Source organism: Chiloscyllium punctatum, chromosome 30 (genome assembly GCF_047496795.1).
Source record: "Chiloscyllium punctatum isolate Juve2018m chromosome 30, sChiPun1.3, whole genome shotgun sequence".
NCBI lineage: Eukaryota > Metazoa > Chordata > Chondrichthyes > Orectolobiformes > Hemiscylliidae > Chiloscyllium > Chiloscyllium punctatum.
This window is the reverse complement of record NC_092768.1, coordinates 18,842,848-18,856,788: the sequence shown is the minus strand read 5'-3', so window position 1 is coordinate 18,856,788 and position 13,941 is coordinate 18,842,848. Positions and strand designations below refer to the sequence as shown.

General features: G+C 51.7%; 2 non-coding genes across 2 annotated transcripts; both read left to right on the top strand.

The window, feature by feature from the left end:
• Positions 1-3,378: 3,378 nt before the first annotated feature.
• On the top strand, positions 3,379-3,536 carry LOC140455846 (U1 spliceosomal RNA). Its single transcript, XR_011953076.1, has one exon. It is a non-coding gene; the product is annotated as a U1 spliceosomal RNA (small nuclear RNA).
• A 4,999-nt stretch (positions 3,537-8,535) lies between these two features.
• On the top strand, positions 8,536-8,701 carry LOC140455856 (U1 spliceosomal RNA). Its single transcript, XR_011953083.1, has one exon. It is a non-coding gene; the product is annotated as a U1 spliceosomal RNA (small nuclear RNA).
• Positions 8,702-13,941: the final 5,240 nt, after the last annotated feature.

The following is a 13,941-nucleotide window of genomic DNA, read 5'->3' as shown; positions in this document are numbered from 1 at the left end:
CACCATCTCCGAGGTTAAGGAGGTGGTGGGCGGGCGCCTCCTCGTCGCGGATGTTAAATACAGAAACGCTCCCGTGAGACTAATCAACGTGTACGCCCCAGTGGGTAAGAGTGAACGGTTGGCCGTCCTGCAACAGCTTCCACTGCTGCTGGCTACGTCCAGGCCGGTCATTCTGGCCGGAGACTTCAACTGCATCATTGATGCTGATGGACGATCCGGCGGGGGGGACAGTAAACCGGACGCTACGTCCAGGGCCCTGATGGAAACGGTCAAAGACGCCAAGCTACACGACGTCTTCAGCGCCCCTGCAGACGGAGCGCAGCGTAGATACACCTGGTCACGGGCAGACGGGTCTATCCGCTCAAGGATAGATTACCTGTTTGTGTCCCGAACGCTCTCGGTCAGATCCACCGACGTCAAGCCGGTGTTCTTCTCTGACCACTGCCTCCTGCTGGCCGACTGTCACCTACAGGACGAACAGCGGGCGGGCAAGGGAACGTGGAAACTGAACACTAAGCTGTTGACCCCGGGAAACATCGAAGAGCTCAAGAGGGATTACGCAGGTTGGAGAACCGTGAAGCCCCTCTTTGAGTCTCCAGCGGACTGGTGGGAAACGGTAAAAGGGAACATCAAGAGGTTCTTTATCCTCAAAGGTGTCCAGGAGGCGAGAGAGAGGCGGGGAAAACTGTCCCAGCTCCAGGAAAGTATGCAGAACCTGCTCCTGCTGCAGACGATGGGTGTGGATGTCACGGAGGACCTCAAGGAGGTGAAGGGCCAGCAAGCCTCGCTCTTTGCCTCGGAGGCCTCCAGGATAATCTTCCGGTCCAGGGTCCGCTCGGTGGAGCAGGACGAGACGTGCTCACGTTTCTTCTTCCAGAAGGTGCACAAAGAGAGCTCCGTGCTCAGCAGCCTGAAGAAAGAAGATGGCTCGGTAACGTCATCTCAGGCTGACGTCATGAGGATCAGCAAATCCTTCTACGCCAGCCTGTATGACTCGAAGCCGACCGACAGCGCGGCCTCCCAGTCGTTCCTGTCCTCTATCACGGAGGTCCTAGATGACGGAACACGAGAGAGGCTGGACCAGCCGCTATCTCTGGATGAACTGACCAAGGCCCTCGAGTCCTTCGAAAAGAATAAAACTCCCGGAAGCGACAGCTTACCGGTCGAGGTTTATTCCGCTCTTTGGGACTTGATCGGCCAGGACCTGCTGGAGGTGTATGTCAGTATGCTCCGGGCAGGTACCATGAGTGAATCCATGAGGAAAGGCATCATCACCCTCGTCTACAAGCGGAAGGGGGAGAGGGAGGAAATTAGAAATTGGAGACCGATCTCACTGTTAAATGCAGACTACAAAATCCTGTCAAAGGTCATCGCCAACCGGGTCAGGTCTGCTCTGGGATCGGTGATCCACCCGGACCAAACCTGTGCTGTACCGGGCAGGAAGATCTCTGAGAGTCTCGCACTCCTCAGGGATACGATCGCCTACGTGCAGGACAGGGGGGTGGACACCTGCCTCATCAGCCTGGACCAGGAGAAAGCCTTTGACAGGATATCGCATACATATATGAGGGATGTCCTCTCCAAAATGGGCTTTGGGGAGGGAATCGGAAATTGGATCAGACTGCTCTACACCAACATTGTCAGTGCAGTCTCAATCAATGGGTGGGAATCAGATAGCTTCCCTGTAAGATCTGGAGTCAGGCAGGGATGCCCCCTCTCACCCGCCTTGTTTGTGTGTTGCATAGAGCCATTTGCCGAATCCATCAGGAAGGATGCGAGCCTGAGAGGGGTGACTATTCCTGGCAGCGGGGGCCTGCAGGTTAAGGCCTCCCTGTACATGGATGACGTCGCTGTTTTCTGCTCGGATCCGCTGTCCGTGCACAGACTCGTGTGCATCTGCGACCAGTTCGAACGGGCCTCGGGGGCCAAGGTAAACCGAGGCAAGAGCGAGGCCATGCTCTTCGGGAACTGGGCCGACCAATCCTCTATCCCCTTCACCGTCAGGACTGACCACCTGAAGGTGCTGGGTATTTGGTTCGGGGGGGCTGGGGCGTGCGCCAAGACCTGGGAGGAGCGGATCAGAAAGATGAGACAGAAACTAGGCAGATGGGGGCAACGGTCGCTCTCCATCGCGGGAAAAAACCTGGTCATCAGGTGTGAGGTCCTCTCAGTATTGCTATATGTGGCACAGGTCTGGCCTATCCCCAGGACCTGTGCCGCCGCAGTCACCCGGGCCATCTTCCAATTCATTTGGAGATCAAAGATGGACCGGGTCCGAAGAGACTCAATGTACAAAGACCGGTGCAATGGGGGAAAAAACACGCCCAATGCCACCCTCACCCTGATGGCCACCTTTGTGTGTGGCTGCATCAAGCTGTGCGTGGATCCCCGGTACGCAAACACCAAGTGTCACTACGTACTGAGGTTCTACCTGTCCCCGGTGTTGCGAAGGATGGGCCTGGCCTCGCTGCCGCGGAACGCTCCGAGTAGTTGGACCGTTCCGTATCACCTGTCCTTCGTGGAGAAATTTATGAGGAAAAACACCTTTGACCACAAGTCCATCAGGAAGTGGTCAGCACGTAGCGTCCTTGAGACCCTTCGGGAAAAGGAGAGGGCGGATCCTGTCGAGCGGTTCCCTGAGCAGACTGTCAAAGCCATTTGGCAGAATGCCTCATCGCCAGAACTTTCCAACAAGCACCAAGACGTGGCTTGGCTGGTGGTGAGAAGGGCTCTGCCTGTGAGATCCTTTATGCACGCCCGGACTCTCTGCCGCACCGCACGCTGCCCTCGAAGTGGCTGCGGGGGGGACGAGACTGTCACACACCTCCTTCTGGAATGTGCCTATGCAGAGGAAGTCTGGAGAGGAATGCAGTGGTGCTTGTCGAGGTTCGTCCCGAGCAGCGCCGTGACGCGGGACTCCGTGCTCTACGGCCTGTTCCCCGGGACTCACACCGAGACGAACATTAACTGCGCCTGGAGGATCATCAACTCGGTGAAGGACGCTCTCTGGGCGGTCCGAAACCTGTTGATCTTCCAGCTGAAGGAGTTGACCCCGACCGAGTGTTGCAGACTGGCACATTCCAAGGTCCAAGACTACGTGTTGAGGGACGCGCTGAAGCTTGGGGCAGCTGCCGCCAAGGCGCGGTGGGGAAAGACCACCGTGTAAGATCGGCCTGCCGAAAGAAGAACAGGGGGCCCATACAGACGTTTTTTTTTGGGCTCTGCTGATGCCTCAGCCAAATATATGTATATATACAAGATTGAAAAAATGCACAGGATTGTAAAGGACAAGAATAAAGTCGAATCTGTGTTTGTAAATATGGACATATGTATGGCATGATCCAATGTACAGACCATCAAATCATTTATGAATAAAGTATATTTTTGAAATAAAAAAAAAAAAAAAAAAAAGGTTCTCCCAGGACGAGGCTATCCTATTGCACTTCGGGTGTGCTGACGCCTGCGATGTCCCCAAATGCGGGATACTCGACTGCAAAATTTGTGGTAGTGGGGGACTGCGTTCGCGCTCTCCCCTGATTTACAAACAAAAAGCAGATCTATCAGTAGATGAGGCTCACTTGTGCTTCATACGGCTCCCTATATCCCGCGTGTTGCGGCCTTGCAGCAGCGGACGTGTACTGCCTGCAGGATTTCCCTGGGGCAGGCTACTTCGATGTGACCTTCAGAAGTGTGACCTTCAGAAGCGTGAAGCAGTGCGAACAGCTCCTGAAGGTCTTCAAGGAGAAGGAAGGGGAGCCGCTGTTTTCCAACTTGTCGGCGACCCCATTGTGTGTGCTTCCTGCACAGAGGAATCGGGTTGTTACAATCCATATGTACAACCCCTACGTTCCAGCAGCTGATGTCCTGACCTTCCTGGGAAGGTACGTCCAAGTTGAGGGAGAAGCCAAGCGGCAGGTCAGGGTAACTCTGAGGGCCGATGACAGTGGGAACATCCTCCACCCACCCTCGAGCTTCGCAATCGGAGGGAGCAGAGGCTACCTGACATATGCAGGGCAGCCCAAAGTGTGCCGAACCTGCGGGAAGTCGGGACACGTGGCGGTGGATTGCAAAGTGACCATCTGCAGGAACTGCAAACAGGAGGGTCGCTTGACTAAGGACTGTCGGGAAGAAAAGAGCTGCAACCTGTGCGGAGAGGCGGGCCACATGTACAAGGCCTTCACAAGACGAGGAGCCGCCACCTACGCACAGATGGCCGGAGGTGGCAACACGAGCCGCGGACCGACAAAGTCCAACGAGGTACCGCGAATCAGCAAAGGAACGGTGTCTGGAGGAACCCAGAAGGAAGGGAAGGTTGTAGAGGAGCAGGCGGCAGACAGCGGGGAGATGCAGCAGCCGACCCAAGCTCCTGCAAGACAGACGGAGGAAATGGAAGAGGAGGGATCAAAGGAGGCAGAGCAGTGGATTATCGTCAAAAACAGGAAGAGGAAACCTCTCAAGGGCCCCAAAGCCACCAAGCGAAAGGGGAAGAGACACCTAAAAGATGAGGATACAGGCAGCTCCTCTGAGGGTGAGGACGGGCGCAAGAAGGGTCGCCACCAGAGGAAGAGGCAGAGCGCCGTGGGGAGAAAGGAGGGCAGCACCGCCCAAGAAGGAAAAGACGATCCCTCTGAGGGGATGGGTGAAGGCCTCCCCCTACCCGGTGAGAACCAACGGGTACCCACCGGCCCACAGCTCCAGGTAACTGGGAGCAGCGTCCCAGTGACAGCCCTGCTGTCAGATGGAGAACGGGGCGATGAGGACCCTGGGTCCGACACGATGACACCAGGGCGGGGAAATGACTCCAGCGTGGAGCCGGACAACTACCTCAGCCCTGGGAAGGTCCAGCAGTTTGCTGTCACCACGGGGATGCACGCAGCTACCCCACTGGAGCAAGACCAGAAGAAAATGGACACTGGTAACCCCGTAAACGGTTAAAATGGGGTTTAAAATTGCCAGCATAAATGTGCGTAGCATTAAAGCGGCTACGCGATGTGTTTCAATGCTGGCCTTCCTGGCCGACGTCAAAGCCGATATCCTGTTTCTGCAGGAGTGTGGGATACCGCACCTCAGCAGTTACAGGAGATGGTCGAGCTTGTGGGCCCACGGGCCGTCAGTGTGGTCGGGGGGCAACGATAGCCGCGCCTCCGGCCTGGGTATCCTGTTGCGGGGAGGCAACTTCACCATCTCCGAGGTTAAGGAGGTGGTGGGCGGGCGCCTCCTCGTCGCGGATGTTAAATACAGAAACGCTCCCGTGAGACTAATCAACGTGTACGCCCCAGTGGGTAAGAGTGAACGGTTGGCCGTCCTGCAACAGCTTCCACTGCTGCTGGCTACATCCAGGCCGGTCATTCTGGCCGGAGACTTCAACTGCATCATTGATGCAGATGGATGATCCGGCGGGGGGGACAGTAAACCGGACGCTACGTCCAGGGCCCTGATGCAAACGGTCAAAGACGCCAAGCTGCACGACGTCTTCAGCGCCCCTGCAGATGGAGCGCAGCGTAGATACACCTGGTCACGGGCAGACGGGTCTATCCGCTCAAGGATAGATTACCTGTTTGTGTCCCGAACGCTCTCGGTCAGATCCACCGACGTCAAGCCGGTGTTCTTCTCTGACCACTGCCTCCTGCTGGCCGACTGTCACCTACAGGACGAACAGCGGGCGGGCAAGGGAACGTGGAAACTGAACACTAAGCTGTTGACCCCGGGAAACATCGAAGAGCTCAAGAGGGATTACGCAGGTTGGAGAACCGTGAAGCCCCTCTTTGAGTCTCCAGCGGACTAGTGGGAAACGGTAAAAGGGAACATCAAGAGGTTCTTTATCCTCAAAGGTGTCCGGGAGGCGAGAGAGAGGCGGGGAAAACTGTCCCAGCTCCAGGAAAGTATGCAGAACCTGCTCCTGCTGCAGACGATGGGGGTCGATGTCACGGAGGACCTCAAGGAGGTGAAGGGCCAGCAAGCCTCGCTCTTTGCCTCGGAGGCCTCCAGGATAATCTTCCGGTCCAGGGTCCGCTCGGTGGAGCAGGACGAGACGTGCTCACGTTTCTTCTTCCAGAAGGTGCACAAAGAGAGCTCCGTGCTCAGCAGCCTGAAGAAAGAAGATGGCTCGGTAACGTCATCTCAGGCTGACGTCATGAGGATCAGCAAATCCTTCTACGCCAGCCTGTATGACTCGAAGCCAACCGACAGTGCGGCCTCCCAGTCGTTCCTGTCCTCTATCACGGAGGTCCTAGATGACGGAACACGAGAGAGGCTGGACCAGCCGCTATCTCTGGATGAACTGACCAAGGCCCTCGAGTCCTTCGAAAAGAATAAAACTCCCGGAAGCGACGGCTTACCGGTCGAGGTTTATTCCGCTCTTTGGGACTTGATCGGCCAGGACCTGCTGGAGGTGTATGTCAGTATGCTTCGGGCAGGTACCATGAGTGAATCCATGAGGAAAGGCATCATCACCCTCGTCTACAAGCGGAAGGGGGAGAGGGAGGAAATTAGAAATTGGAGACCGATCTCACTGTTAAATGCAGACTACAAAATCTTGTCAAAGGTCATCGCCAACCGGGTCAGGTCTGCTCTGGGATCGGTGATCCACCCGGACCAAACCTGTGCTGTACCGGGCAGGAAGATCTCTGAGAGTCTCGCACTCCTCAGGGATACGATCGCCTACGTGCAGGACAGGGGGGTGGACACCTGCCTCATCAGCCTGGACCAGGAGAAAGCCTTTGACAGGATATCGCATACATATATGAGGGATGTCCTCTCCAAAATGGGCTTTGGGGAGGGAATCGGAAATTGGATCAGACTGCTCTACACCAACATTGTCAGTGCAGTCTCAATCAATGGGTGGGAATCAGATAGCTTCCCTGTAAGATCTGGAGTCAGGCAGGGATGCCCCCTCTCACCCGCCTTGTTTGTGTGTTGCATAGAGCCATTTGCCGAATCCATCAGGAAGGATGCGAGCCTGAGAGGGGGACTATTCCTGGCAGCGGGGGCCTGCAGGTTAAGGCCTCCCTGTACATGGATGACGTCGCTGTTTTCTGCTCGGATCCGCTGTCCGTGCACAGACTCGTGTGCATCTGCGACCAGTTCGAGCGGGCCTCGGGGGCCAAGGTAAACCGAGGCAAGAGCGAGGCCATGCTCTTCGGGAACTGGGCCGACCAATCCTCTATCCCCTTCACCGTCAGGACTGACCACCTGAAGGTGCTGGGTATTTGGTTCGGTGGGGCTGGGGTGTGCGCCAAGACCTGGGAGGAGCGGATCAGGAAGATGAGACAGAAACTAGGCAGATGGGGGCAACGGTCGCTCTCCATCGCGGGAAAAAACCTGGTCATCAGGTGTGAGGTCCTCTCAGAATTGCTATATGTGGCACAGTTCTGGCCTATCCCCAGGACCTGTGCCGCCGCAGTCACCCGGGCCATCTTCCAATTCATTCGGAGATCAAAGATGGACCGGGTCCGAAAAGACTCTATGTACAAAGACCGGTGCAATGGGGGAAAAAACATGCCCAATGCCACCCTCACCCTGATGGCCACCTTTGTGTGTGGCTGCATCAAGCTGTGCGTGGATCCCCGGTACACAAACACCAAGTGTCACTACGTACTGAGGTTCTACCTGTCCCCGGTGTTGCGAAGGATGGGCCTGGCCTCGCTGCCGCGGAACGCTCCGAGTAGTTGGACCGTTCCGTATCACCTGTCCTTCGTGGAGACATTTATGAGAAAAAACACCTTTGACCACAAGTTCATCAGGAAGTGGTCAGCACGTAGCGTCCTTGAGACCCTTCGGGAAAAGGAGAGGGCGGATCCTGTTGAGCGGTTCCCTGAGCAGACTGTCAAAGCCATTTGGCAGAATGCCTCATCGCCAGAACTTTCCAACAAGCACCAAGACGTGGCTTGGCTGGTGGTGAGAAGGGCTCTGCCTGTGAGATCCTTTATGCACGCCCGGACTCTCTGCCGCACCGCACGCTGCCCTCGAAGTGGCTGCGGGGGGGACGAGACTGTCACACACCTCCTTCTGGAATGTGCCTATGCAGAGGAAGTCTGGAGAGGAATGCAGTGGTGCTTGTCGAGGTTCGTCCCGAGCGTCGCCGTGACGCGGGACTCCGTGCTCTACGGCCTGTTCCCCGGGACTCACACCGAGACGAACATTAACTGCGCCTGGAGGATCATCAACTCGGTGAAGGACGCTCTCTGGGCGGTCCGAAACCTGTTGATCTTCCAGCTGAAGGAGTTGACCCCGACCGAGTGTTTCAGACTGGCACATTCCAAGGTCCAAGACTACGTGTTGAGGGACGCGCTGAAGCTTGGGGCAGCTGCCGCCAAGGCGCGGTGGGGAAAGACCACCGTGTAAGATCGGCCTGCCTAAAGAAGAACAGGGGGCCCATGCGGACGTTTTTTTTGGGCTCTGCTGATGCCTCAGCCAAATATATGTATATGTACAAGATTGAAAAATGCACAGGATTGTAAATGACAAGGATAAAGTCGAATCTGTGTTTGTAAATGTGGACATATGTATGGCATGATCAAATGTACAGACCATCAATTCATTTTATGGAAAAAGTATATATTTGAAATAAAAAAAAAGGTTCTCCCAGGACGAGGCTATCCCACTGCACTTCGGGTGTGCTGACGCCTGAGATGTCCCCAAATGCGGGATACTCGACTGCAAAATTTGTGTTCGTGGGGGACTGCGTTCGCGCTCTCCCCTGATTTACAAACAAAAAACAGATCTATCAGTAGATGAGGCTCGCTTGCGCTTCATACGTCTCCCTATGTCCCCCGCACCAATGTTCAATTCAGTTTCACCCAAATCGACAGATAATGCCGTCCGTCTTATTTTATCCGCTGTGTTCAAAGTTTTTCATAAGAGCACCAAGCCCTTCACATAACCAAATCTGCGTCCGCATTTGCTCCATTTCCCTCTATTTACTGCCTATTCCAGTATTGCTCAAAGTGCCTCTTTCAATAATTTATTCGACAGATTATATTCAGCTCTGTCCACTGATTCTTCACCACCTGCTCCAGGCCAAAGGAGACGGTGGATGCTGTCATCTAATCATACAACTTTACAGAATGGTGGCAGGCTGTTCGGCCCAAATTGGCCATGCTGCACACGCTTATACAATCATACAGATGTACAGCATGGAAACAGACCTTTGGGTCCAACTCGTCCATGCCAACCTGATACTCCATCCTAATCTAGTCCTACTTGCCAGCACCCGGCCCATATCTCTCAATCCTTCCTATTCATATACACATCCAAATGCCTTTTAAGTGTTGCAATTGTACCAGCCTCCACCACTTCCCCTGGCAGCTCATTCCATACACGTACCATCCTCTAAGTCAAAACTTTGCCCCTTAGGTCGCTTTTATATTTTTGACCCTCTCACCCTAAACTATGTCCCCAGGTCTATTTATCCTATCCACTCCCCTCATGATTTTATAAACCTCTTTAAATTCACCCCCTCAGCCTCCCACGCTTCAGGGAAAACAGCCCCAACCTGTTCAGTCTCTCCCTATAGCTCAAATCCTCCAACACTGGCAACATCCTTGTAAATCTTTTCTGAATCCTTGTAAATCTTTTCTGAACCCTTTCAGGTTTCACAACATCTTTCCGATAGGAAGGAGACCAGAATTGCACGCAATATTCCAACAGTGACCTAACCAATGTCCTGTACAGCTGCATCATGACCTCCCAACTCCTGTATTCGGTACTCTGACCAATAAAAGAAAGCATACCAAATGCCTTCTTCACTATCCTATCTGCCTGCGACTCCTCTTTGAAGGAGCTATGAACCTGCACCCCAAGGTCTCTTTGTTCAGCAACACTCCCTAGGACCTTACCATTAAGTGTATAAGTCCTGCTAAGATTTGCTTTCAAAATGCAGCACCTCGCATTTATCTGAGTTAAACTCCATCTGCCGCTTCAGCCCATTGACCCATCTGATCAAGATCCTGTTGTAATCTGAGGTAACCTTCTTTGCTGTCCACTACACCTCCAATTTTGGTGTCATAAGCAAACTTACGAACTATATCTCTCATGCTCACATTCAAATCATTTATGTAAATGAAAAAAAGTAGAGGACCGAGCACTGATCCTTGTAGCAGTCCACTGGTCACAGGCCTCCAGTCTGAAAAACAATTTCCCACCACCACCCTCTATCTTCTACTTTAGAACCAGTTCTGTCCCAAATTCCTAGTTCTCCCTTTATTCTGTGACCCTTGACCTTGCTAATCAGTCTCCCTTGGGGAACCTTGTCAAACGCCTCACTGAAGTCCATATAGATCACATCTACCACTATGCCCTCATCAATCCTCTTTGTTACTTCTTCAAAAAACTCAATCATGTTTGTGAGACATGATTTCCGACACGCAAATCCATGTTGACTATCCCTAATCAGTCCTTGCCTTTCCAAATATATGTACATCCTGTCCCTCAGAATTCCCTCCAACAACATGCCCACCACCGACATCAGGCTCACTGGTCTATCGTTCCCTGGCTTGTCCTTACTACCCTTCTTAAAGAGTGACACTACGTGAGCCAACCTCCAGTCTTCCAGCATCTCACCTGTGACTATCAATGATACAAATATCTCAGTAAGAGGCCCAGCAATCACTTCCCTAGCTTCCTGCAGAGTTCTAGGGTACACCCTTGGTTGAAGATGTATCCAGGTAGATACATGAATGGGAAGGGAACAAAACGATACAGTGCTTTTGAAAATAGGTGGCAGGTTTAGACAGAGAAGCTGAATCGGGTATTGGGTAATTTCTCTGACAGTTTCTCGATATTAGTCGACGGTTCCTTTTTCTCTGAATAGGGTAATCGAACCTGACATTTTAAATATTATCCAATTCGAACCTGGCGGCCAGCCCTGCCCCAGCCAGTCAGACCAGAGAAAGGCTGGATTGGGAGATGCCAGTGTTGGACTGGGGTGTGCAATGTTAGAAACCACACAACACCAGGTTAGAGTCTAACAGGTGTTTGCAAAGTTTGTGAAGGTTTGTAGCTCAGCTTGAGGTTTAGGGTGGAGGTTTGCTCACTGAGCTGTAGGTTTGGTATCCAGACATTTCATTACCTGGCTCGGTAACATCATCAGTGGCGACCTCCAATTGAAGCGAAGCTGTTGTCTCCTGCTTTCTATTTATATCTTTCTCCTGGATGGGGTTCCTGGGGTTTGTGGTGATGTCATTTCCTGTTTGTTTTCTGAGGGGGTGATAGATGGTATCTAGATCTATGTGCTTGTTTATGGCATTGTGGTTGGAGTGCCAGGCCTCTAGGAATTCTCTGGCATGTCTTTGCTTAGTCTGTCCCAGGATTGATGTGTTGTCCCAGTTGAAATGGTGTTTTTTTTCATCCGTGTGTAGAGCCACGAGGGAGAGAGGGTCGTGTCTTTTTGTGGCTAGCTGGTGTTCGTGTATCCTGGTGGTTAACTTTCTTCCTGTTTGTCCTACGTAGTGTTTGTGGCAGTCCTTGCATGGAATTTTGTCGATGACGTTGGTTTTGTCCATGGGTTGTACTGGGTCTTTCAAAATTCTGATTTCTGTATGTAAATCTTTACGTATGTATGGCATGACCAACTGTACAAACCATCAAATTATTTTATGAATAAATTATATTTTTGAAATTAAAAAAATCCTTTCTGACATAAATCTCTCAATAGAATTTTACACTTGATCAATTGGCATTTCAAAGTAGTGATTGTGGGGTGTTGGCTCAACTGAAGACAGCATCTGAAGGGACAGGATTTGTCTGGGAACTGGGGTGAGATGGCGATGGTGTTCAGCTTGAGAGAAGTATTACATTGGTTTGTGTCACTGGAAAGTAAGTGACAGAGTGAGAAGGGGCTGAGTGGGAACTGCCCAGATTGCCACATTCAGATCAAACAATGTTGAGAGAAAGGGCTTTGAGGTTTGTATCTTGACCAAACTTTGCTCCACCCCAGCTGGGACTTGAACCCACAATCCTGGTTTTGGGAGGCCAGTGACTTATTCATTGGGACACTGGGGCTGTCCAAAGTTTGGGGGTGTGTGGTGATTGTAACTTGACCTTTTACCTCTAGGTAATTACTGCCAAATTTGATGCTATTTTGTGGGCCGGCCCTTTCATTTCAAATACAATCTGATGAAGAGTCATCTAGACTTGAAACATTTGCTCGCTGTCTCTCCATAGATACTGCCTGACCTGCTGTGATCTCCTCATTATATCAATTCGAGGAATGAAAAGACAGATTGAAGTTTGCTTTATTGTGTATCAGTAATTAATATTGCAAAGTATTGATTATATGTGAGGAATAATCATCTTTCTAGAAGTTTCCTTGGTTGTCCTGACTGTCAGTTTCAGTCATTTCTCCAACCATGATTCCTGGCCACCACCTTGGTCTTGCTGTCTCACCCGACCTTAGTCCTCTCATCCTCATCCTTCCATCACAAAGAAGGCCAGCTCTTATCACTAACCCTAATCTACATCCCACATTCACATTCCAGGTCTGCGGCCTTCTGTATTCCTCCTTGGGGAAAAAGAACTATTCCCCAATTCACTGATAACCACACACTCAAAACAAAAAACGTTATCCAGGCCTTTGACCCTCCATTCACCACAACATTTCTGCAGTGACTGATTTACTCAACCCCACCATCACCTCCACTTGTGATCCCCAACAGACCCACTCCCCTCTCGAGCTGCTCAAGCCTATTTCAATGTCCTCCAATGAGAAGGAAAAAATACAGTAAGGTTTATTATACAAAACCTTCATTTCTTCTGGTTAAAACCGACATCATTCTATGCTTCTGTCTGAGTTACAGACCACCTCATTAAAACCAAAATAAGACAAAAGATGTTTTATCAAGCCAGGTTACTCGTATAGATGGTTTTGCAGTTAATGTCGTTTGTATACATTTCAGCAAGGCCTTTGACACGGTCCCCTGTTGGAAACTGATAAAGTTGGTGAAAGCTCATAGGATCCAGAATTACTTGACAAGCTGGATCCAAAATTGGCTTAATGGCAGGCGGCAGAGAGTGGTTGTGGAAGGCTATTTGTGTGACTGTTCAGTGGCATACGACAGGGATCACTATGGGTCTCTTATTGTTTGTGTTTATTTATAAATAACATAAATAAAAAGGTGGGGGGATGGTAAGTAAGGTTTTGGATGACACGTAGATTGGCTAGGTGGTTCATGGTGAAGAGGATATTGTTGATATATACTTCCAGGCAGATCTGTGACCGATGGAATTTGACCCTGATAAGTGTGAGGTAATACACTTTGGAAGAAGGAAGGAGACAAGGGAGGACTCAATGAATGGCAGGACATTAAGAAGCTCAGAAGAACAGAGGGATAGTGGGTGCTTGCCTACAGATTCCAGAGGGTGGTTAAACAGGTTAATAGGTAGTTAGGAAAGCATACAGGACACTGACCTTTATCAGTTGAGAGTGTGGTGCAGGCCAGGCAGCATCCAAGGAGCAGGAAAATCAATGTTTCGGGCAAAAGCCCTTCATCAGGAATGAGGCTGGGAGCCTACGGGGTGGAGAGATAAATGGGAGGGAGGTGGGGCTGGGGCAAAGGTAGCTGAGAATACAATAGGTAGATGGAGGTGGGGTGTAAAGGAAACAGGTGGGAAGGAAGGTGGACAGGTAGGACAGGTCATGAGGGCAGTGCTGAGCTGGAAAGTTGGAACTGGGATAAGGTTGGGGAGTGGGGGGGAAATGAGGAAACTGGTGAAATCCACATTGGAGTGTCTCGAGGCAGAAGATGAGGTGTTCTTCCTCCAGACACCGGGTGGTAAAGGAATGGCAATGGAGGAGGCCCTGCATGTCCTCGGCGGAGTGGGAGTTGAAGTGTTTGGCCATAGTCTGATGTGGTTGGTTGGTGCGGGGGTCCCCGGAGAAGTTCCCTGAAGCACTCAGCAAGTGGGCATCCCGTCTCCCCAATTTAGAGGAGACCCACTTCAACC